Raw genomic sequence first — 25695 nt, forward strand, 5'->3', positions numbered from 1 at the left:
CTATGTCAATTTGTGGCAAAAACGAACCACAAGAGCAGTGGAAAATATCGCGCTTCGGAGTACCCGAAAACATGACGTCAGAAAGTACACTGGGAATGCCCTGCATCCAAGACCTGTACACCAGCAGGTGCAGGAAAAAAGCCCAAAGCATCATGGATGATACCACCCACCCTGCACATGGATTTTTTACCCTTCTCCCATCAGGCAGGAGACTACAGCACATCCAAGCCCGGACCACCAGACTCCGAAACAGTTTTTATCCAGAGGCAGTTAGAATGATGAACTCCTGCTGAACTTTGAGCCCAGAATGCACTTTTAAATTGGCACTTTACTGCTGTGCACTTTATAAATAATACTTTTTTTTTTGTTATTTATAAGTAATTTTTAGGGGGGGGGGGGTATTATTGTTATTGTTATTGCTATTTTTTTTAATATCAGTATTTTATTATTTTTATTATTTTATCAGTAACTTATACTATTTTTACTAAATGCTGCTGACAGTCGGGGACCTGAGTACAATATTTCGTTTCTGTGTATTTTTATATGCTGAAATGACAAATAAACTTGAATCTGAATCTGAGTTGCTTTAGTGTTACCACTTAATTTCTCATTCAGGACATCACAAAGGTAAAAAAAAAAATCAGGTGACATTTTGTTGTGTGAGTGTGTGGGGGTGCATGGTAGGCTGTCCTGGCTCCCCGACTATATCATTTTAAGAAAGAGCATCACTACAGTTAGTAGTCGCTTTTCCATATTTTTTTTTTTTCCATATGTGCAAAACTTTACCGATATTTACTAGTTAAATGTCGAGAAAATAGAAGTGCGTAATGAGGGTTTTTCCATTAAATCACAAATGCGATGATTTGTTTATTTATTATCATGAGATGACATGAGAAGTCATTCCATAAACATGGCAACAAATGTAAATATGGTGTTGATTTACAGATATATTCATTATTATTATTATATATTACCCCTCTATCTTGTACGAAATTAAAAAATGATTGGGTTTCCTGGTGTGTCCACACATACCATGACCTGTTTCTTCTTCTTCGCTTGTTGTAACGTACGTCAACATCCATTTTTTTAATTCACCTGACTCTAGTTGCGAAAAAAGGTCTTTCCGTTGCAGTTTTGCGTGATATGCCATTTGCACTACGCCCAAAAAACCACCTCTTGCCAGTGCAAAAACTTTTAATCGAAAAATGAGACTTTATGTGAAATTATTGTTTTTCCATTAGGTGAATTTTAATGCGCAAGTTATATTTGTGCAATTTGAGGGTAAATGGACAAGCAACTAGTGTTGTGTTTCATATGGTAATGGAAAAGATCAAATTCTGCTCAGAATAAGTCTAAATACCAGCAAAACATAACAAGGCTTTGAGGTAATCTACACTGTAAAAAAAAATCTGTAATTTAACAGAATTTTCACTATTTGACAGATTTTTCCCGTATTTTTAAGAAACAGGAAAATATTAATGAAATGACAAAAAAATAGACTGTGATTTTACACGTCAAATGTAAAATAACACGAAAAAACTGTAACTGTGAATAACCAAAAAATTTCCATTTTTGAAAAGAATTCTTTTTTTTTTTTCACAGAAAAATACAGTTAAAATACATTTGCAAATGTATCATAATTTCACAAATATTTCTTTTCTATTTATAAGATTAAACTGTTCATTTAAAGTTTAATACTGTAAAAAATTAAAAATAAAACCAGATAAAATTACTGACAATTAACTGTAAAAGAAGTATTAGTTCTGTCAGTTTAACCAGACTTGTTTGTTAATTGACAAATATCTTGTGTAATTACAGGAGGTTTCACAACAAAAATGTTGAATAAATGTATTTTTGTGAATGTATAACATGTATAAGCACTGATAAACTGTCCAAATACAGTTTTTATCAGTGGATTGTACAACTGAGTCTCATTGAAAATTATATATATATATATATATATATATATATATATATATATATATATATATATATATATATATATATTTATAGGTAATTTGACTGTTTTAATATATGTAAATATTTTTTATTAAACACTAAAAAGAAAAAAAAAAAAAAAGAAAAATCTCATGTAAAGTTAGGGCAAAAAACTGCATTTTAATGATGGAAAATTACCATATTTTTATGAGATGGTTATTTTCCGTTATTTTACAGTATTTTTTCAGCACCCCTGCTGTTGGAATATTACCGTTTTGTTTACATTTTCTCTTTTTTTTTTTTTTACAGTGTAAACTTGATCGGTGTCAGATTTTTATCTCCAAGTTTGTACAGCACTGTGGGCACTTTCCTTTGTTTTAAATGTGCTATATAAATAACGTCGACCTTGATATCCATCCATCCATCCATCATCCATCCATCCTCTCCTTGGTTTACACACTTCTATGTACCAAAAAATTCCATTCCTATGCAAAACAAATAATTACAGGAATTTTCCAGTTATGCTCTAGAAACCAAATAAAGACAGAGGACAGATACATGGAGAAAGACACCAACCCCATGAGGATAAAAACCTACATAATTAAATCATATTGCAAAAGTCAATATAAACAAATCAATTTACAGCATGAATATTTTTTGGCATGAGTAATCTCTAATATTTTGATAAAAAAATTTTTTAAAAAAGCAAAAACACAATCCAAGTGTCACTGCCTCTCCAAATGTACCCATTGACCTAAATTACTTCAGTAAAATGCAAATCTAAAACGTGACCAATTTTGAATGATTTATTGTACTGGTGTTTGTTTTTATTATTAGTTCTTGCTTTCTAATAACTCGTGGTGGCGATATTGTCACCGTTGCTGGGAGATCTGTGCGACAACCCCAACCCTTCCACTCAGAGCTAAAGAAAAGTGCCCGGCCAGTCAGATTTGTGCACACGAATTTGCCATATGCTGTATTTATCCTATTAAACAGAAAATATATGCATAAGCCCATACACCATTTATAATGACTTTGCATAGACATCAATACAGACCAGTGGAAATGACAATGAAAATGAATATTAGAAGAAAATGCAGATCACACACAAACAAATCTAGAATATTTAAAATTAAAATGTGTAAAAATCTATGTATTTCTATTGGGAGTAAATTTGAGCTGGTAGTTGTTACAGGTATAAATGAGCATATTTTTTTTAAATCCAGGAATATTATAATAGGGAATGTAACATGGCACAAAATTTAAGTACACTAGAAATGCCAGAAATTAGTCAAATTTTTTTTAGATATTTTTTTATTGCAAAGCCTTATCATAGTACAGACTGGAGATCCTCTGATTGGTACATAATGCTTAATTTTTGATATCAACATATCAAATGAAAGTAGAATCAAAAATCAAACAACAACAACAACAACATTGATTAAGTGAGGAGGAAAAAAAGGAGAAAGACAGAAGTGGCATCAAAACAAAAACTAAACAATTTGACAAAATTTGTCAAATTTACCCATACACCATTTGTAGTTACTTTGCATAGACGTCAATACAGACCAGTAGAAATGACAATGAAAATGAATATTAGAAGAAAATGCAGATCACACACAAACAAATCTAGAATATTTAAAATTAAAATATGCAAAAATCTATGTATTTCTATTGGGAGTACATTTGAGCTGGTAGTTGTTACAGGTATAAATGCCCATATTTTTGTTTTTTTTAAAATCCAGGAATATTATAATAGGGAATGTAACATGGCACAAAATTCATCTATACTAGAAATGCCAGAAATTAGTCAAATTTTAATTAGATATTTTTTTATTGCAAAGCCTTATCATAGTACAGACTGGAGATCCTCTGACTGGTACATAATGCTTAATTTTTGATATCAACATATCAAATGAAAGCAGAATCAAAAATGAAAAAAAAAACAACATTGATAACGTGAGGAGGAAAAAAAGGAGAAAGAAAGAAGTAGTGATGTGACGTTCACGAACGAATCGAATCTTTTGAACGGCTCTTTGAAATGAACGATGGGAACTGAGTCTTTGTAAAGAGCTGTTCATTTTTTTTTTTTTTTTTTTTAAGGCAGGAGTGTCCGATTGCCTGTCAATTTAGCGTCAGTGGGGAGGCATTGGGCAGGAGGAGAATGTTCAAACAGAAAAAAAAGAGTGCTTGTGCATGTCTCATGGCAAGAAGTTCGCAAAAAAATAACAGTTTGAAGCGTGAGGTGAGCATACTGGAGGAGGCGGAGCTAGAAGACTGGTCAAAACCAGAGAAAAGTTTAAGAGTGAGTGAGCACCTGTGAAAATGTTTTATTTTCTTCTTCATTTTTAAGTTACAGACTAGTCCACATAATGTACCGTGATGTTTTTTGGTCAAATTCCAGCATTTGCCTAATGTTACCTCTCATGTCATGTATTTACCCACACATTTGAACTAACTATTCTTTTTTACGGTAAGATAATATTTACTGCCGCGCCAATTAAACACCTTTAAAATGTAATGTCAATCTTCACATGTAGCCTATTTAGTCATTAAAACACTGGTGTTTCAAAATAATGCAAAAAACATAAAAGAGCCAGTCTTTTGAACGGCTCTTTTCAGTGAACGGCTCCTGATTGAACGGCTCCCTTCAAAGAGCCAAAAGTCCCAGCACTAAAAAAGACTATCTGTGAACTGTTACCCAGAAATAAGTCTGTATTTGTAATCTACCTTTATCAGTATGGACCACCACAAGTTGTAAATAACCGTGTCAGTATTAAATACATTAACCCTTTCATGCATTAATTATGAGAACCTTTGTTAAGATTTCTTTTCTTGAGTGTTTTTATTCCTCCATAGGCATGAAAAAAACAACGTGATCAAGTTTTTTTTTTTTTCATGGAGTTACAAAAATGTCCATGCATTTAATTTTTGAAGTAAAGAAACGTGTTTAAAACCCAATATCAGAAAGTGATATGAAAACAATGAAATAAAAATAAAATCTGATGTTTTCTCACATTTTAACATATTCTAACGCTAGTAATTACTCACTTCATGGAGATAATATGCAAAAAAAAAGAACTTCTTGTCTAACAAATAACAATTGATTTACACTCAAACATGTTAGTGCAGATCATGTTTATCAAGAACAGCAAAGTTACAGTAATAGTTTGAATGTCAGTGTGTGAGATAATGCATAAGTGTCCACTGTGTTGGCTGATATGCAACTAAAACAACAAAACCCATGAATATACAAGGAAACAGCTATGAATAACTGTCCACTGTAGTGACCACTGTGCATGAAAGGGTTAAATAAACCATTGTGATTATTTCTCTCTCAACATTTTGGGTGATGCATACAATGGTAAAGAGTCGTCCACGTGTTACTATGGCAACCTGTCCACATGTTGACAAAATTTGTCAAATTTACCCATACACCATTTGCAGTTACTTTGCATAGACATCAATACAGACCAGTATAAATAACAATGAAGACGAGTATAAGAAGAAAATGCATATATTGGTTCATAAAAAATTAGTTCTTGCTTTCATACAGTTTTATGCTGGAGAAATTGTGGTAAAACAGGTGACCATACACACGTATTTTGGGACTGTCCGAGCTTGTTTATATACTGGAAAAATATCAAAGAAGAAATTGAAAGAACTGTAAAAAGAGAAGTCCCTTCAAATGTTTTGTTCTGTTTACTTGGAGTCATACCGGTCAATTATTTTAATGCAGAGCAGAGATATATTTTACATATTTTACTATTTATTGCTAAAAAAAATAGTAACAGTAAATTGGAAGAGTGTCAAATCACCAACGGTAATAGAATGGAAACAAAGACTGAAACAAGTGTACACTACGGAAAGAATGACAGCATCATTACAAATGAAAATGGATCTTTTTAAGCGGAGATGGCACATGGTCGAAGACTATTTGTGTAATTAAACTTTTTGGGTTGTTGATGAGAATTGCTCCTATAAGCCCTGACATGAGGTGTTTTGTATTTATATAGATGTGTGCATATGTACAGGGTGGGGAAGCAAAATTTACAATGAACATTTAGTTGTTTTTTCTCAGCAGGCACTACGTCAATTGTTTTGAAACCAAACATATGTTGATGTCATAATCATACCTAACACTATTATCCATACCTTTTCAGAAACTTTTGCCCATATGAGTAATCAGGAAAGCAAACGTCAAAGAGTGTGCGATTTGTTGAATGCACTCGTCACACCAAAGGAGATTTCAAAAATAGTTGGAGTGTCCATAAAGACTGTTTATAATGGAAAGAAGAGAATGACTATGAGCAAAACTATTACGAGAAAGTCTGGAAGATACAGTCTACTCTCGTTATACCGCCAACTTCCGTTCACGGCCAAATTGGCGGTATAGCGAAAATGGCGTTACAATGGGTTGCGTCCATAATGTGCATGTCTTTACTATATGATGTCTATGCTGCCTCCGTTAACCCGTTCTAATTGCGTTTCTAAATAAATCTTGATTCTGTTATGTTGTAAGGGATCATTTAAAGTGGGGAAACATTTTAAGCATTATTATACCGTGTCGGGAAATGACACCCCATCATCTTGAGGCTTTGGCTTAATCCCACGTCCTCTTCCCGACATCCTGACCTACTGAGTGTTCTGCGATAAATGAACGGTGGCCGTTCCGTAGACCTACTCGTAGCTTGTTGCGATCAGCGTCTGGCGTGTTTGTTTCAGTGCATTGTTCAAATTTATGTGTACTCGATGGCAATCACGCTGGCGGTATAACGGTCGGGAAATCAGTGGTATAAGTGTTGTTTGTGCATGGAACTGGGCTGGCGGATGGCGATAGGCGGAAATGGCGGTAGCTAATGGAATAATGCATTGGGGATTTTTGTGCAATGGTTTTGGTCGGCGGTGAGCGAAAATGGCGGTATAACGGCGGGCGGTTTAACGAGAGTAGACTGTACTATTAAAGAAGAATGGGAGACGTTGTCGCCCGAATATTTGAGGAACACTTGCGCAAGTTTCAGGAAGCGTGTGAAGGCAGTTATTGAGAAAGAAGGAGGACACATAGAATAAAAACATTTTCTATTATGTAAATTTTCTTGCGGCAAAGAAATTCTCATGACTTTCAATAAACTAATTGGTCATAAACTGTCTTTCAATCCCTGCCTCAACATATTGTAAATTTTGCTTCCCCACCCTGTATACAAATATATGAATATTTCGATATTTGGCAATAGATGTAGTATAATATTTGTAACAGTAATAATACTATGTGGTGTAATTTATTATTTTTTATTTATGTCTTGTCTCAGATGTTTTGTTCTGTTTTATATTGTGCAAAAATCTAAATAAAAAGTTCAAAAAAAAAAAAAAAAAAAATTAGTTCTTGCTTTCTAATAACTCATGGTGGCGATATTGTCACCGTTGCTGGGAGATCTGTGCGACAACCCCAACCCTTCCACTCAGAGCTACAGAAAAGTGCCCGGCCAGTCAGATTTGTGCAGATGAAATTGCCATATGTTGTATTTATCCTATTAAACAGAACATATATGCATAAGCCTGGAGTGCTGTGGAACACCCAGAGTGAAGGGAAGAGGATGGGAAGTGTGAAATACATGCACAGGTAATGAAAATGTATGCTTTCTCAGAAGGCGTCAGACAGATGATTAACTCCAGATTATGCTTAAGGAAAGGCAGCGGCACTGTATATGTGGAACACTAACGAATTGAAAACCAACCTGAAACCAATTAAGCTTCTCACTAGTATGACTGTCTTCCCTCTGGGGGTCTTTGTGCAGCAATAGGTTCCTAATTGCTAGGGCCCCAGTCTTTTTATCTCTCTTTTTCATCTCTATATTGCAATGTTAATGTTAATTTGCAGGAAGCGCTACTGATTAATGAGTGACTTTAATTATGGTTTTGGAATTGATGAGACGTTCTCCCACCAATCCGGCAAACCTTGGTGATCACGGAACTTTTCAGAAAAAAAAAAAAAAACAGCACTAAAACTAAAACGTCTCTTCTCTTTCAGTCAGAAATAGTCTTCCCTTTGAGGAGAATCAATAGAAATGTTTCCTTTGTGAGTTTAGAAAAGACAGAAGTGATGTATAGCAACTGATATTAAAACACAGCGGTGTCATTATTTGAGGGTAGCTAGATAACCGGCGTCTCTGATTCCTGAGTAAGTGAAATCTCCGGCGATCAGATACAATAAAAAAGACAGTAGGAAGAGGCAGTTAAGCCCCAGTCTTTGCTTCATGTCATAATCCTTCCGATCTCAAATCAAAAGTGCGATTTCTCCTCACACTCCCAGAATTTCCTCTAAGAAATTACCATTTACCAATTACACGGTGTCAGGAATGATTCATATCTCTTTAATGAGAAATGACAGTAGATAGAGGAGAGCCACCCCGGGTTTGATCTAATTCTCAGTGGGATGGGATGATCTGTTGACAGAACTACTCGGCGGAGAGAAACGACGGGAGAGGAAGCAGTCAGCAGTCTTTCAGCTCCGAGTACAAAGAGGAGGAAAAAGGGGTGCAAAATGAAGGGGGAGGAAAGCTTTCAATCAATTATTTCCGTCCGTGGAAGTGTGCAGCTACCGTAAGGGTAGGTGCAACAGAAATACAGACGAGGCACTTAACTTTCTCATCAACATTTGGACCCGTTCACATGTAGCCGCTCGAGCTGCACAGATCAGTAACTATTCAGACCTTAGCGTAGCTTTGTACTGCAAGTGACTCACAGATCTTTTTCTGCATTAAAAGTCAAGAAAAACCTGTCGTTCTACAGCGCCAAGCAAACTATGGACAGGTTTTAGCACTTTCAGCGTATTTTAACTAATCCAGCTACCATTTTTTAGTTTTTTTTTAAATTTATATAAATATTAGCGCTGTCAAATGATTCAAATTTTTAATCAGATTAATCACAGGGTTGCTGAGGATTAATTTCGATTAATCTCGATTAAATACAACTATTCAGTCTTCTTTTTTTTTGTCTTCATATTTCCATCCACAGGGCAAACGTGCTGTTTAGTGTCTTCCATCTGTATGGGTTGGTTCAGCTGCCTGTCACTACTGGATCAACTGCTCATTTGTGCAGACACGACACATACTGTACTGGGACAAACTGCCCAAAATGTGTTGGCAGAGATGTTCAAAGTCATGTGCTGTAGACAGGTTATTCGCATTAAAATTTGTAATCACATTAATCACAATGATGGATTAATCCACATTAACACATTAACACGTCAATTTTGACAGCCCTCATATATACACACACACACACATATATGTGTGTATATATATATATATATATATATATATACGGTATATATATTTCATATACTAGTGGCATTGTGGTGCCATTGTACGATAGCATGAGAGGCTAAAATCGCCCAGCATACCTCACAATATTTGAATATGGACATAAGATTGTGCCTAGTAGATAGTCAGGTAATGATTCTATTCATTTGGTGAGTTTGGCGGTGATCGGGCCTGTGAAAGCTGAGGAAAACCCGTACAAACGCCCTCCTGTGCTGCAACATTGATTGGACATCGATCAGACAAACACGTGCCGGGCACAGAAACATCCATTATAGTAATACATATATATATATATATATATATATATATATATATATATATATATATATATATATATATATATATATATATATATATACACATATGTATATATATTCCATACAGTTGATATAGTAAAAAGTAGACGTTCATTAACCACATGTGGTCACCTCCTTCTGCGTCTGTCAGATTCACATACAGATGTTACAGTATTCATCTGCGGTGCTCGTACCACAGTCCATCCACGGAGCTCAGACTGTCATGTACGGTGTACACGTCTGTGAATCCACGGCGCACGTTAATGTGGGTCTGAAGGAAAGAAAAACTTTACCCAAATAAAGAGTAACACTTTTAAATGCAAGTAAAAATATATTCTATTGAATGGATCAAATTTTATTGATACAAACATTCAATAACCAATGCATCACGATATCATCCCAAACTTTTCATTCACTCGCAGCTTCTCTACCGGTGCACTGGGATCATGCACCCACATGTCAGCGTATCGGATAATCTTCCCACCCCTAATATATATATATATGAAATTTATTTGTGATTGATGACTTTGTGATGTGCTGTTATTATCTTTGCTAAGTTCACTGTTGATTTATAGTTGACACTAAACTGATTTCGCTCTAAAAAAAAAAAATAGAGCTACAATGTAAACTATCAGCTTTTTTTTACCTGCTAATGAATGTTATACTTTATTCTGTGAGTGATGTAGTCTCTGAATATATAGCGTTGACTAGTTGATGGTTTTGGCATCTGAAAGTGTGTTCTGGTGCATGATTTTCCCCAGTTTGGAATAACAGTATTACGTAGAACCCCTTTTACCAACATTAAATTGTTGTTAAGATACTAACCATGCGCTTCCCAAAGGAAAAATGAAGTTCAATTGACTGTTTTTTTTTTATTGTTTCTTATGTTGCTTTTGGGAAGTTAGCTTTTCACATAACTACTGTTTGTTCTTTAAGTGGCTATTCTTGAACCTATAACTGGAAATAGGTGCCTGAAATCTAAATTCTGTTAGAGTTTTCCAGACTCCCAGTAAAGCTCTTTGGCCTGAAGGAGCTGTTTGATGCTTAATCTGAACATTAGCGATCGAAAAGCACCTCCAGTGTCTCTGTGCTCCAAAATATGTGAGTTCTGCTGGATTGTAGTAGATGTTTAACCCTGACTTTCCTGGGAAAATTGACCAACAACACATTCTTCTGTTCAGCTCCAGCCAGAAGTAATAGCTGTAGGAGGGCAGGGTTATGAACACAGGCACTCATGTCATAAAAGTGCTTGATGTAACAGCGGTCTACATTGTTGCCCTCTGAGCGACGCCACGTGAACAGTTCATAGGCACATTGTGCTTGTGTGTTGGTGTGCTTCTGAGAGTGTAAATTTAAACCAATTCTCTAGAACCTGACTCCTGCCGTGTGGGCTAGCCTTGACTCTTGATTGGTACAATCAGTTTTTTTTTTTTTACTGTGGTGAGGCGGACACACAGCTGGTACACTCATAAACTTCACTAGCCTCTGGTTCCTCAGTGTGAAGAAAACATATGGTATTTTTAAACGACTGGAATCAGATGAAAATAATGACAATTATGCAGAAAAACAACTGGAATTGTTCCCACAAAATAATGGAATTACAATATTTATGTATATTCAACAAGCTATTGATATCCAATAGAAGTGCCAGAAAGGGGTTCAATTTACCCATACACCATTTATAATGACTTAGCATAGACGTCAATACAGACCAGTGTAAATGACAATGAAAATGAATATTAGAAGAAAATGCAGATCACACACAAACAAATCTAGAATATTTAAAATTAAATGATGCAAAAATCTATGTATTTCTATTGGGGATAATTTGAGCTGATCATTGTTACAGGTATAAAAGCCAATATTTTTTTTTTTTTAAATTCAGGAATATTATAATAAGGAATATAACATGACACAAAATGTATCAAAACTAGAAATGCCAGAAATTAGTCATGTTTTTATTAGATATTTTTTATTGCAAAGCCTTATCATTACAGACTTGAGATCCTCTGATTGGTACATTATGCTTCAGTTTTGATATCAACATAACAAATGAAAGCAGAATCAGAAATTAAAAAAAAAAAAAAAAAAAAAAAAAAAACATTGATAAAGTGAGGACAAAAAAGAGAAAGAAAGAAGTGACAGAAAAACAAAACAAAACAAAAAAACAGTTTGACAAAATTTGTGAAATTTACCCACACACCATTTGTAGTTACTTTGCATAGACGTCAATACAGACCAGTATAAATAACAATGAAAACGAGTATAAGAAGAAAATGCATATATTGGTTCATAAATCTCTATTTTTTTGCATCCATTGCCCAAATGCCCATATTGTTTTATCCAGGAATATTACAATAGGGAATGTAACATGACACAAAATGTATCAATACTAGAAATGCCAGAAATTAGTCAGATTTTTATTAGATTTTTTTTTTATTGCAAAGCCTTATCGTAGTACAGACTTGAGATCCTCTGATTGGTACATTATGCTTAAAACCCCAAATCTGGGGAACTTCAACAAGTTACTGAAAAACAGTAACGTACGATTGAAAAATAGCCACGGGTAAATTTGACCTGTTAACAGAATGTTAGCGTGTTTCTCCTTTTTCGTTTTTTTTTTTCCAGGCATCTGTGCCCCAGGCTTGTAAAGTGTTATCTTACTGGTTTATGTACAATACACAGAGCTGACCATAAACACTGAGGAGGCCATTTGTCATGAACCGCAGTAAAATGTCCGACTGAGACGTATATATTTGGAATACAACCTATACATGTTCGTTAGAAGCTTCAATAATAGCAGTATATATATCAAAAAATGAGACTTGGCAAAATTGTCGTTTTCCATTGGGTAAATTTTTGTAATTAATTTATTTGTTTATTTATTTTATTTTATTTTATTTATATATTTCGAACATGCAAAAAAAAAAAAAAAAAAAATTAAAATTAAAAATGAAAACAAAATAAAACATTCAACAGAATCTATCTCCAAGCACATAGAAGTCTGAATTTTGTATGGTCGAAAAAGAGTAGGAAGAAGTATAAACTTATTTAATCACCCCTCAGTGCTTTTACACCTTTATCATTAACTTTATACAAGAGTCAAACAATACTATTTTCCTAATTTTAACATCAAACCACAACAACTCCATAATACAGTAACTGAATTGTTCACAACAAAATGTTCATGGCAGTCCAGTCCTACAAACAAACTCAACAATTCAACCATTTTCTTCAATAATTACTGCAGATTTATCAGCACAACATCATCCATAAACAAAAAGGCCTCATTGTCATTATTAAATACTGGACCTCTCAAGAATAATTTTTTTTTAAATATATATCTTTTTTTAAACTGAATTATGTTTGATATTTGTTTTATCTCCACACACAATTTGTTCCACAATTTTACTCCACAGATGGTGATACAGAAACTTTTTTATTTTATATTTATGTATTTTTTTTTATTTTTTTTTTTAATATTATGTAATTTTTATGTTATATTTATGCAATTTGAGGGTCAATGGAAAAGCGACTAGTGAGAAGCTGAAAGGGGAGGGAACTCCAACTTACCCCCATGACCTGGACCTAGATAAGCGGTAGAATATTAATGAATGGAATAAATGGGTGCATAGATGGATGGATGGGTGAATAGAAAACCCTGGTCCTCATGTCAACATAATAGGTGATTGGAATATACCTTAACACTGGTTGGCACCTGCTAAAACAGCAAAAAAATAATGAGAAAAAATCCATTCTGAGTTTTTCTAGAAACATGGCAACACATACTGGACAGATAAATGACTCATTTTGAGGTACTGAAAACACAGCAATTATTATTTTTCACATAATTATACTAATGGAAGGCCTAATTCGGTATGTACAAAAGGAATATCGTGTTTTCGGGACACTGCAAATGTAAATGTAGATTCTTGTCAAACTGTGACACGCATTATTTCTGCTCAAACAAGAGAAAAGTTGGTAACACTTTATAATAAGTACACACTATGAAGCATTAGTTAAACCTTAACAAATACTGAATTCATCATTTATAAAGCATATTTCTGACATGAATATTCATTAGTATATGGTTTATAAGCACAGTTATAAATGTTTTACTAATCATTCATAATCATTCATCATTCAATCATGCAGTTTGTTTGATAATCCCATGTGCTTTGTCTTTCCTTTGTTAGAATAACTGAAACATTTGTGAGTCTTTAGGCATTGCCAACCTTTAAATCTCACTTGTAAATGCTTTATATGTCATAGATAGTTCACACTTTAAATGATCTCACACCATAGACTGAATTAATGAGTAGTAAGTGCTTTAGAACTACCTGAAATAATGAATTCCTGTATTAAGAACTGTTTATATTCTAAAATAAATGTGTGAGTTAGTATAAAATACACACTAAAATATTCCCTAACCATTAGTACATGAATGAATAGTGTATGTACAAGCATAAATGCACATCAAAACTGGTTTGTAAGTGATGCAATACTAATTTTTTAAACGCTGAATCCATAATTTATAAAGTATGAAAATATAATCATGAAGCACAAAGTAGATGAGCTTATTAATGATGAGTAAAACATTTATAACTGTGCTTATAAACCATATATTAATGAGTATTCATGTTAGAAATATGCTTTATAAATGATGAATTCAGTATTTGTTAATCCATAACTAATGCTCTTATTAATGATGAGTAAAACATTTATAACTGTGTTTATAAACCATATATTAATGAGTATTCATGTCAGAAATATGCTTTATAAATGACAAATTCAGTATTTGTTAATGCTTAATTAATGTTCTTATTAATGATGAGTAAAACATTTATAACTGTGTTTATAAACCATATGTTATTGAGAATTCATGTCAGAAATATGCTTTATAAATGATAAATTCAGTATTTGTTAATGCTTAATTAATGTTGTTATTAATGATGAATAAAACATTTATAATTGTGTTTATAAACCATATATTAATGAGTATTCATGTCAGAAATATGCTTTATAAATGATGAATACAGTATTTATTAATGCTTAACGAATGTTCTTATTAATGATGAGTAAAACATTTATAACTGTGCTTATAAACCATATATTAACAAGTATTCATGTCATAAATATGCTTTATAAATGATGAATTCAGTATTTGTTAAGGCATAACTAATGTTCTTATTAATGATGAGTAAAACATTTATAACTGTGTTTATAAACCATATATTGAGTATTCATGTCAGAAATATGCTTTATAAATGATGGATTCAGTATTTGTTAATCCATAACTAATGTTCTTATTAATGATGAATAAAACATTATAACTGTGTTTATAAACCATATATTAATGAGTATTCATGTCATAAATATGCTTTATAAATGATGAATTCAGTATTTGTTAATGCTTAACTAATGTTCTTATTAATGATGAGTAAAACATTTATAACTGTGCTATAAACCATATATTAATGATTATTCATGTTATAAATATGCTTTATAAATGATGAATTCAGTATTTGTTAATGCTTAACTAATGCTTCATAGTGTGTACTTATTATAAAGTGCTACCGAAAAGTTTTGCTTTTACACTAGTCGGATATGTCAATCTAACATAAAACTGAACACCAGTGTATTATAAAATGGAAAAAGTCAGAGGAAGGGTCTGGAGCGACGTGCGGAATAACAGATTTCGTGAGGATCAGGTTGTATTTACCGGCTGAAAACAGTCTGTGCTGTCGGCCCAGAGTGTACATCAGCATGGTATCGCTGATTTGTGTCTCGGTGCTGTGAATTCTAGCTGTGGCACAGAGCTATCTAAGCATTCCCAAATACTGACTACCTCAGTTGCATGTGTCTCCATGACAACCATGACCACCACCACCCCCCTTTCCCATGCAATGAAATAGAGCACGGTGCATTAAAAACAGAGGCTGTGTGACAAACTTGAGAATTTGACTTAATTTGGCTTCTTCGTCTTGTTTTTCCACTTTTTCCTAAGTACTAGTGGATTTATGAGGGTGATATCAAATTTAATTAGTAGTTAAAATCTGTACTTTGGACAATCTTTGATGCTATCTTTAATTAGATACATAATTATCAATGAATGAGCTTGCACAAAAACATCCCGGGCTCCACATGGCACAAGAATAATTAAAGTTAAATGATAGGGTATTAATTACAGGTGCTGAAAATAGTGGTCCAATTTTTTTAAAAGGTCATTTTTGATTATATTTAACGACCCCTGAATGTAAAAGTCACCTGATAATTTCCATACCATTATAAAGTGCATCTTCTGATCTAACCGCTAACAACCAATTTCATTTTGAAGCCTTACACAACACCAAGGCAAAAAAAAAGGCTGAAAAATACAGAAATAATGTAAATTGTCAATCAGCATTTCTTAACTTTGCAACCTCCTTCCTCCGGCGAAAATTTCTCTAACCCATAATTTGATTTCAATACTGAAAAAAAGGGCTAATACAAAAACAACAAAGCACAACCATCCTAAAAAGACCTCATAATTTATTTATTTATTTTTGTTTGCCTCTGGCTACTTTATGACCGGTGCACATTTGATTACTTGACTCATGTTTGCAGTCTACTGTGAAAATAGGTAGATTTAAAAAAAAAAAAAAAAAAAAAAAACTGAATACCTGACTTCTGTTCAGTTTGATTTGTTTCGCATCAGTTGTTGTTGTCTCATTCATAAATGCATTGACCATCAAAGTGAAACATGCTGCAGTTTAGTGCATTTCTCTGTGACCTCAATTGAACCGGCAGTAAAGCAATCAGTGAGTGACAAGTGGTTTCCATTTGACACAAATAGCATTTCACACACAGAGAATGCACCGTCAAACCAAATAGATGCACTTGACGATACTGTAACCTATTAAAATATAATGAATTTAATGGGGTTTTATTCATCTAATGCACAGGGGTCGAACATGCGGCCCAGGGGCAAAAACCAGCCCGCCAAATGGTCCAATCCGGCTCGTGGGGTAAATTTGTGAAATGTAAAAATTACTCTGAAGACATTAACAATCAATGATGTTAAATTTATTATAGGTCAATTCAATCTAAAGTGAATTAAACCAGTAAAACACTATCATAACTAGAAAAGCATTCGGACAATGCAGACCTCCGCCAAGGCAGATCCCCCCTACAATTTTGATTATTTATAGGCTATGATGATAGTATTTTACTGGTCTGATCCACTTTAGACTGAAATGATCTAAAATGATTTTAACATCTTTGATTGTTAATATCTTCAGTGCAGTGGCGGCTGCTCGTCTTTCAGACAGGGGAAGCTCATTGTCGGCTTACATAAAAAAAAAAAAAAAAAAAATTGTCAAGTTATTTAAACATGTTTATGTTTATGCATTTGGCAGACGCTTTTTTCCAAAGCAACTTACAGGGGAAAACCAATTAAATCACTCAATCAATCAAATTTTATTTATATAATGCCAGAAACATACATTCGACCCTCCGTTCCTTTTAAGAAAATGCTCAGTGACGTTATTGTACCAAGTAGGCGTCTTTTCCAGGTACTGGACCAGTGTCCTCTGAATGTCCAGCAGAGCTGGGCTGCTTAGACAGCCTCGGCCCATTGTGTTGTGGGTGTAAGACTTCAGCCTTTTAAACAAGAGATGCTCCTTTCACTCCGACCTAGCCGACAGTTTGATTGATTTAACTATCTAGAAAACAATATAAAACTTGAACAAGAAATGATTAAATTATGGAACTGAAACAAGAAAATGCTGAAATTATGTTAAATTCAAACAAGGAAGTACAATGACTGTGTTTTATTTACAGTGCAAGAAATGAACGAGTAATTTCGTAGTGGTTTCTCTGATTTCACAGCAGAATGTGCGACGGTATTAAACTGAACTGTGTCAGTGAAGGAGCAGATCTGAAAACAGCTGTCAATCAAACAGGATTCAGCCTTTCGACTGATCCTCCAATCAGCACGTAGGATTCTGGCGTCCAGCCCGGCCGAGCTCCGCCCACAGCTCCATTCACCCCCAGAGATGCCCGGCGTCCGGGGGCGGGACAACATCGTGGCATTTATCCAATTATCGTCCAGTTTTGAGTCAATGAAAAAAACTGTTCCACTCAGTCCCATTGAAGTGCATGGACGCTGAGCGTCTACGGACAAATGCACTGAGCAGAGATCAAATGAGAAAACAGCAAATTGGGAATGTATGAGAAGTGAACAACATCCAGTCTGTTGATTTGTGATAAAGCTGATTCTGAACGAACTCGTCTGTGAGATGAACATGTTCTAACACGTTTGTAGTCAATGAAATGTCAACACAACTGAACATATTTAGCCATTTAATTTTCAGAATTTTAGGGGAACCCTTGCAGTCTATGAGAAATCACCTCTGCTTCAGTGTAATTTTTGCATTTCACAAATTCATCCCATGGGCCGGATTGGACCCTTTGGCGGGCCAGATTTGGCCCCCGGGCCGCATGTTTGACACCTGTGCAATAGATCAATCAACTTCTAAATGTGTAAAAATTCAGGATATTGCGTGATCATTTCCAACTCATTGCTTTCATGTTTCCTGTAATTCCAGCTCATAGTTATAACTATAGCTATAAGGCTTTTCATTTTTCTTCAAACATTTTTTCATCCAGTGGGTTTTTGTATTTCCAAGGCCACTGTCAAACAAACAGCACCTTTGCTCCACTGAAATGTCTTTTCCCGAAGCATCTGAATGCACCGCTGTCAGTAAAAGACTGTAAAACTATCCTCTGTTCTATCGTTGAACACAAACCCAGTGTCTTCCATTCCTGCTGTTGTAACCTTAACGGACCAACTCATGCCTGCTAATGCACCGCTCACGCTGATCCCTGTTAATTTCAAAAGATTGCATTTCATTCCACATTCCTCTCCGGCCTAAATTGCTTGCAGACATGTGTTGCTACCTGGCAGAAGATTAATTTTTTTTAATCGCCTGGATTCTCGAATGTTTGATTTCGGCTTTACCTTCTGTTTCGTTTTTGACTCCACTGGTGACAAAATGAGCTTAATGGAAAAATCCACCCTCAGATACTCCTAAACTGTTTGTTATCTTCATTCTGTGATGCTGTGCTGTGCTGTCGCTACTTCGCTTCCACCTGCCTCATCTCCTTCTGGTTCAATTAAGGACTTCCTTCATTTCCCAGGGGTACTTTTGACAGCCTCTGCCGTAGGAGTGTGAACTTGTTGCTTTCGATAAACGAGGAATGAATGGGCACGTAAATGGTTCCAATGTGTAATCATTCAACTGTGAGTTATGCATTTAAGTAAAGAAAGCAAAAGTAGAGGTGAACGTGGAATGTAATGACGAGGTGTGTTTCCGGCGTTCTTTGAGAGAAAGACAGCGACAATTATGGGTAGGGTTTTTTTTTGAAGCATGATTCTAAGGCCCAGTTTACACGACAACACTTTCTGGTGAAAATGACATGATATTTTATCCGACAACCACCTGCTGGCTTGGCCCACCGTCTTGTCTTCTGTCGGTTTTTGTCCCACTGTCTTGTCTCGTCCTGTCCCTGTACACTTTCGTCAAACACTTTCATCGGAGGTATTCATATAAGCCTTCTTTTTGGCTTCTAACCTGCCTGCACAATTTTGTTACTTGTTTGAATGTTGTTGTTTTTTCTATTGCTATTTTTAAATCAAATTTAAATTAAATTAAATTAAATTAAATTAAATTAAAACTGTATTTGCACTACAATAACTTATATATACACATAAACATATATTACATAAACGTTTATTTTTAAAGACTGTATTCTTGTACATATCCACTCACTGTATAAAAAAAACTACAATTTGCACTCTGTACATATTACATTGTAAATCCACTGTAAATCTGACCCCATTATTGTCTCTGTCTCTAGTGGACTGTTTGTCTGTATTGTGTCTAGGTCCACATGTTGTCTGGGTTCATGTTGGAACTGTACGTCGTGAGCAATGTTAAAAAACAAAAAAACAAAGCCAAATTCCTTGTGTGTGTTTATATAGATAAACAGAACCACAGTGCTTCAGTTTCAGCTTCACAGTTTGTCATGTCTTTTATGGATTGGGATTGTCTCTGTCAACTCACCATATATTTTTTATTAGTAATTGTTTTTTTTGTTTTTTTTAATCGATTGCTAGAAAATCCAGGCAACCCCACATGGGTTCCCGACCCCAAGGTTGAAAAACACTGGTCTAAAATTGGCCTAAATGTGGAAGCCTCGTCCAATCTGTGCACAAAACATGACAGAAATTTGTAACTAGGTCTGTGTATTGGCAAGAATCTGGCGATATGATACAAATCACAATACTAGGATCATGATACGATATATCACGATATATCATGATACTGTTAAAAGGCAATTTTTTGTTTGTTTCTTTTCTTTTTTTTTTTTTTTTTTAAGATTATTTCCTTGAAGAATTGAATAGCACCAGAAATATGTACAAATACTAAACACATTTTTATTTTTTTTTTATTTCAGAACAGGATCTAATGCTATACCACAACACTTTTCTAATCCTCCTAGTTTCCAAAGGAACTAACATCTGCCTCTCAGACAGTAAAAAGTACTTTTAGGATGCTTCAGAAAAACCATCATTTAATAAAACAGTGTTAAATAATAATAAATAAGATAGAAACAATAAAGAAAAACAAAAATAAACATCCGCCATATCTGCATTTGAATCAATACCTAAAAATATCGATACAGTACTGTCGTTTACGCCTCCACTTTCTTTTTTTTTTTTTCTTTTGTTATTATTATTCAAATATTATTATTCAAATACGTAACAATTTTAAGATGACGTAATCGTCAAATATCGTGCTTTACCAGGCATTGGGCGTACCCAACTTACGTTACGTCGCCGTGTAACTTCAACAAAACGATTAATTCCCCACGATAAAGAAATTAATCAGCTGGCGTCGACCCTGACCGACTACAAGATTCATAATATCATGAGTTTTAACAAAAAATTATCAAACATATAATAATAAGTAAGAAAATTTGGAAAAACAAGTAGAAAATCGAGTGCTCCTTTTTTTTTTTTTTTTCCTTTAACTGAACTTCAAAGACGTTCAGTATCTGTCCAATCAGAATTTCTTAGTAAATTAAATTTAATTGGGATTGTCCACGTCTTTGAAGTCTGCCTCTCATTAATCAGTAAATAAAAATTTTACTTAACTTTGTTGGTTGAAATTCCTGCGTCGTGTCACCGTCAAACGACTCGGTTCTCCATCATCGATTTACGATGGTTGAGATCGAAGTTTTTGTACTTCGAGGAGGCCACCCACTGGGTTGTCGATGGAGTACAACGAACGAGGAATCCCTCTTCTGACACCAAATTGTCGTGGAGGCGTAAACGACAGTACTTTTTAATATCGATACAGTATTGTGAAATGAAATATTGTGACATATTGCAGAACCGATATTTTCTAACACCCCTACTTGTAACGCATGCAAATTCCCTGTCTTGCACATACACCTGTTGGATTTACAGTGAACAGAAAAGGCCAAAAAAAGTAGATTTTAATACCCAACAAATTGGCTTGTGTGCTTCTGTACTGGAAAGGCTTTACTTCATCATCATACCAAATGCATTTTGCATAACCTCCTTCGATAACTATCTCTAGAAAGCTTAAAACCTCTGGTCATGAATAGAACATAAAACTCACAGAATGTAATTTTAATTCAATCGTGGGAGTGCAATCTCCTAGTCAGCATATTATTTATGTGAGACGAGCTACCGAGCAGAAAATGTTACTCTCTTCCTCCTTCTGCTTCCCTTCCAGCTGCAACAGAAGAGAGACAACAAATTGCACAGGGGATTTTCAGCTATTCTTTCTTTCTACCTTTGTTATCATTCTCAGGATCACATAGGTCTGGATCCTCTCCCAGCATGCACTGGGCAGAAGCCAGGAACCACAGACAGACAACGGCAGTTAAGGGAAATTTCAAGTCCTCAATCTATCATCCGCGTCTGTGGACTGTTGGCGGAAAGACAACAAGTATTCTGAGAAAACCCATGAAAAAAAACCAAAAAAAAAAAACAAGTAGAACATACAAATACAGCGATGGGTTGCATTTATTTACCCGAAAGCTGGACACACATCTGAAGAATAACCGAAATGTTCTCAGACTGAACACGGAACACAGACTGAAGCAGATTCTAGCACAAACCTAATGACTAAATCAATGTAGGACAACACACTTTATGATTGCTTAGTAACAACTGGACACTCACAGCAGCAGTCTGGTACCAGTTCTTCTATTAAATGGATAGCAGATACCATGGATACCATACCGAATGTCCACGGACAGTGTATTTGCACTGAAAATAAAATGAAGACACATATTACCCACGTCCTGTGGTAAAGTGGCATTACCCCACGCACCCATGTAAAACTAATCCAGTCCGACCAGTTCTTAAGTCATACAACACAGTTTACATCACAAAAAAAAAAAAAAAAAACATTTTAGAGCTATTTTAGTGTTACTCACTGCCATTTCATTCAAATAAAATGTATTTATAAGAAAATACATTACTAACCATAACACCAGTAAATCTTAAATATGTGACTTCATCTGAAAAAATAGGACCAATGGCCCTGTAGCTTACCAGCCAAATGAAAAGCTTTAGGAAATGTATCCAGATGCCATTTATTATCACCCAGTTCTGTGTATTTATTCTATTACAGAAACAGCCCATGTTTTGGTCATATTCCAATCAGATCTGTAAAAAATTCAAATTCCAACTTGATATCATTGATACTGATTTATTGGATCAATCCACTTCCTATCTGTTATAATGGGAAAATTTGTCAAAGTGGCACCAAATCCAGAATCAGATCCGGATCGAAATAATTTCACTAACTTTTGTTGACATCATCATACAGAAGCTGTATACCAAGTTTGAAGTCAATCAGAACTGGAGTTTCGGAGAAGAAGACGATTCAAAGTTTTTCCCCATAAGAGCCCATGTTAAATTTTCCGTAAGTTCCCGGATCCAGAAGAAGATCCTGATCAGCATGTGGACATTATGTTTTGGTCATCTCCCCATCGGGGCTGGACTGTAGAAATTTACACTGGATATCATTTTTATTTACTGAGTTATTGCATCGATCCACTTCCTATCTCTTATAATGGGGACATTTTTCAAAGTCGCACCAAATCCAGAATTAGATCCAGATCCAAATAATTTCACTAACTTTTGTTGAGATCATCATAAAGAAGCTGTATACCAAGTTTGAAGTCAATCAGAATTGTAGTTTTGGAGAAGAAGACGATTGAAAATTCTGTAACGGACAACAGACGACGACAGATGACGACAGACGACGATGACGACAATAGCTAACGGCCTGTCGGGTGGTAAGCTAAAAATAGGACCAATGGCCCCGTAGCTTACCAGCCAAATGAAAAACTTTGGGAAATGTATCCAGACGCCATTTATTATCACCCAGTTCTGTGTATTTATTCTGTTACATAAATAGCCCATGTTTTGGTCGTATTCCAATCAGATCTGTAGAAAATTCGAATTCCAACTTGATATCATTGATACTGATTTATTGGATCAATCCACTTCCTATCTGTTATAATGGGAAAATTTGTCAAAGTCACACCAAATCCAGAATCAGATCCGAATCGAAATAATTTCAATGTCTTGTGTTGACATCATCATACAGAAGCTGTATACCAAGTTTGAAGTCAATCAGAACTGGAGTTTCGGAGAAGAAGACGATTGAAATTTTTTCCCCATAAGAGCCCATGTTAAATTTTCCATGAGTTCCCGGATCCAGAAGAAGATCCTGATCAGCATGTGGACATCATGTTTTGGTCATCTCCCCATCAGGGCTGGACTGTAGAAATTTACACTGGATATCATTTTTATTTACTGAGTTATTGCATCAATCCACTTCCTATCTCTTATAATGGGGAAATTTGTCAAAGTGGCACCAAATCCAGAATCAGATCCAGATCCAAATGATTTCACTAACTTTTGTTGAGATCATCATAAAGAAGCTGTATACCAAGTTTGAAGTCAATCGGAATTGTAGATTCGGAGAAGAAGACAATTGAAATTTTTGTAATGGACGACGACGATGACAGACGACGATGACGGACACCGCATGACGACAATAGTTTACAGCTTATCGGCCGGTAAGCTACAAAGGGTGAGAAGTACAGAATTTGATTGAGAACCTGGATTGAGATGTGTGTTTTATGTGAAATGTACTTTATTCTCTTATTAAGTCTGATGTCATGGTGTTGTATAATTCATTTCCGGGTCCAAAAGTCAACAACTGATAAACTTTATGCTCATTTACTATAAATTTTTCCTTTACTGGAACTGGGGTCGAAACATTAAGACAAAATAATTTCATCAAATTCTTCTCAGTAACCCCCTCTCCCCCCATATCACACCATGTGCATGTGCAACCACAACGTAAATATGTAAATGGGTCTTTTCATGAAACTGGGTTCGTTTTGGTACCTGGCACTTTTCCAGCTTTTTTTAAATTATTGTATTGTTCATTTTAGTGATTATTATGCTCATTTTGTTGACAATTTTTGTATAGTTCTTTTTTTATACTTTATTTTTGACAGATTTTACGTTTTTTTTGTTTTTTACAAACAGACAACAGAATGAAAATGCAAAGACATAAGAAGCATCAGATGTCAACAAGTGCAGATAGGAATACATTTTTTATAAAATACTGGGGCCAAAAATAGGACCAAAATTGGGACATGTAAAAGCTACCTAGGTGTCAGTGTATTTTATTTTGAAAACATGGCCTGAAATGGTCTTACATACTGCTACAGATAAAGACACTGTGTTAAATTTGGCAACATGAATCAGCAGTCTAATTCCACACAACCCATCGTGTCCACTTGTGTTACATACGGAACTGGCCCATTTAAACACTTATAAAGCCAGCTTTTCAGACCCAATAATAAAAGAGAAATTTAGACATATTTCCCCCCAGGATGTACCTAATGATGACCTCAGATAAATGCAAAAAAATTATTCTCTTGCTCTGAGCCATCCCAAAAGTAGGGAATTTTTAATAAAATATTGAGGCCAAAGATAGGACCAAAATTGGGACATAAAAAGCTACCTGGGTGTCAGTGCATTTGATCTGAAATCATGGCTGTAAATGGTCTTATATATACTATAAATAAAGACACTGTGTTACATTTGATGATCCTAGTGTTTTTTTTAATCCAGACGTGGGTTTTTCATGAATCTCAGTCTCATTCCAGGTTTCGTGTGTAACCCATCGTATCCACTTGCGTTATATGCGGAACCTGCCCATTTAAACACAAATAAATGGTGAAAGATTTTGCAACAGCAGTCAGTTTTGTGAAACACTCTGCCTTTCATAATTAGTTTGATTCCCAAAATGTACCTGTGAGAGAATAAATAGATATTTGAAAAAATAGTAGCATGTATTTTTTGTGTCCTTTTTACTGTTACATGCAGATTTTTGTATGCACTCATCACATAAAGATGTTTTATATCTGAAAAATAGTTTCTCTTTTATCTCACTAAGTATTTATTTTAAAACAGACCCAAAGTGCTTCCAAACTTGCTTCATAACATTAGTCTACATCTGGTTTGAATTTTTAGCCCCTCTGTTCTGTTTTTAGGGACCAGTTTCATAGAAGAACCCAAATACTATTTATAAATAAATAAATAAATACATTTATAAATGTAAAAAAAACTTTGTATATATATTTTTTTAATTTACATAAATATTTCTATAAATACTACATTTCTTATTTTGTCTTATATTTAATTTCTCACCTCATTGTGGTTTTTATTACCTTCCTTTCTCTGTACTTGCTTGTCGTATGTTGCTGCCGTTAACTGCAAAATTTCCCCACAGTGAAAATAAAGTCATAAAGTCATATTTTATGAAATACCAAGCCTGTGCCAAAAAAAAAGTTCCCATCTGGATTTATCAAAGCAAATAGTAGTAGTAATAGTATCAAAGCCAATATTCTGTCTCTTGTGAAATACTGTTGTAAATGATGAACTGAAACAGAATGTTATTAAAACTGCATTTATTTTTCTCAAGAAATTTCTGGTTGTTCATGGTATTCACTTTTTTTTTATTTTATTT

The sequence above is a fragment of the Sphaeramia orbicularis genome, chromosome 20 (genome assembly GCF_902148855.1).
Source record: "Sphaeramia orbicularis chromosome 20, fSphaOr1.1, whole genome shotgun sequence".
NCBI lineage: Eukaryota > Metazoa > Chordata > Actinopteri > Kurtiformes > Apogonidae > Sphaeramia > Sphaeramia orbicularis.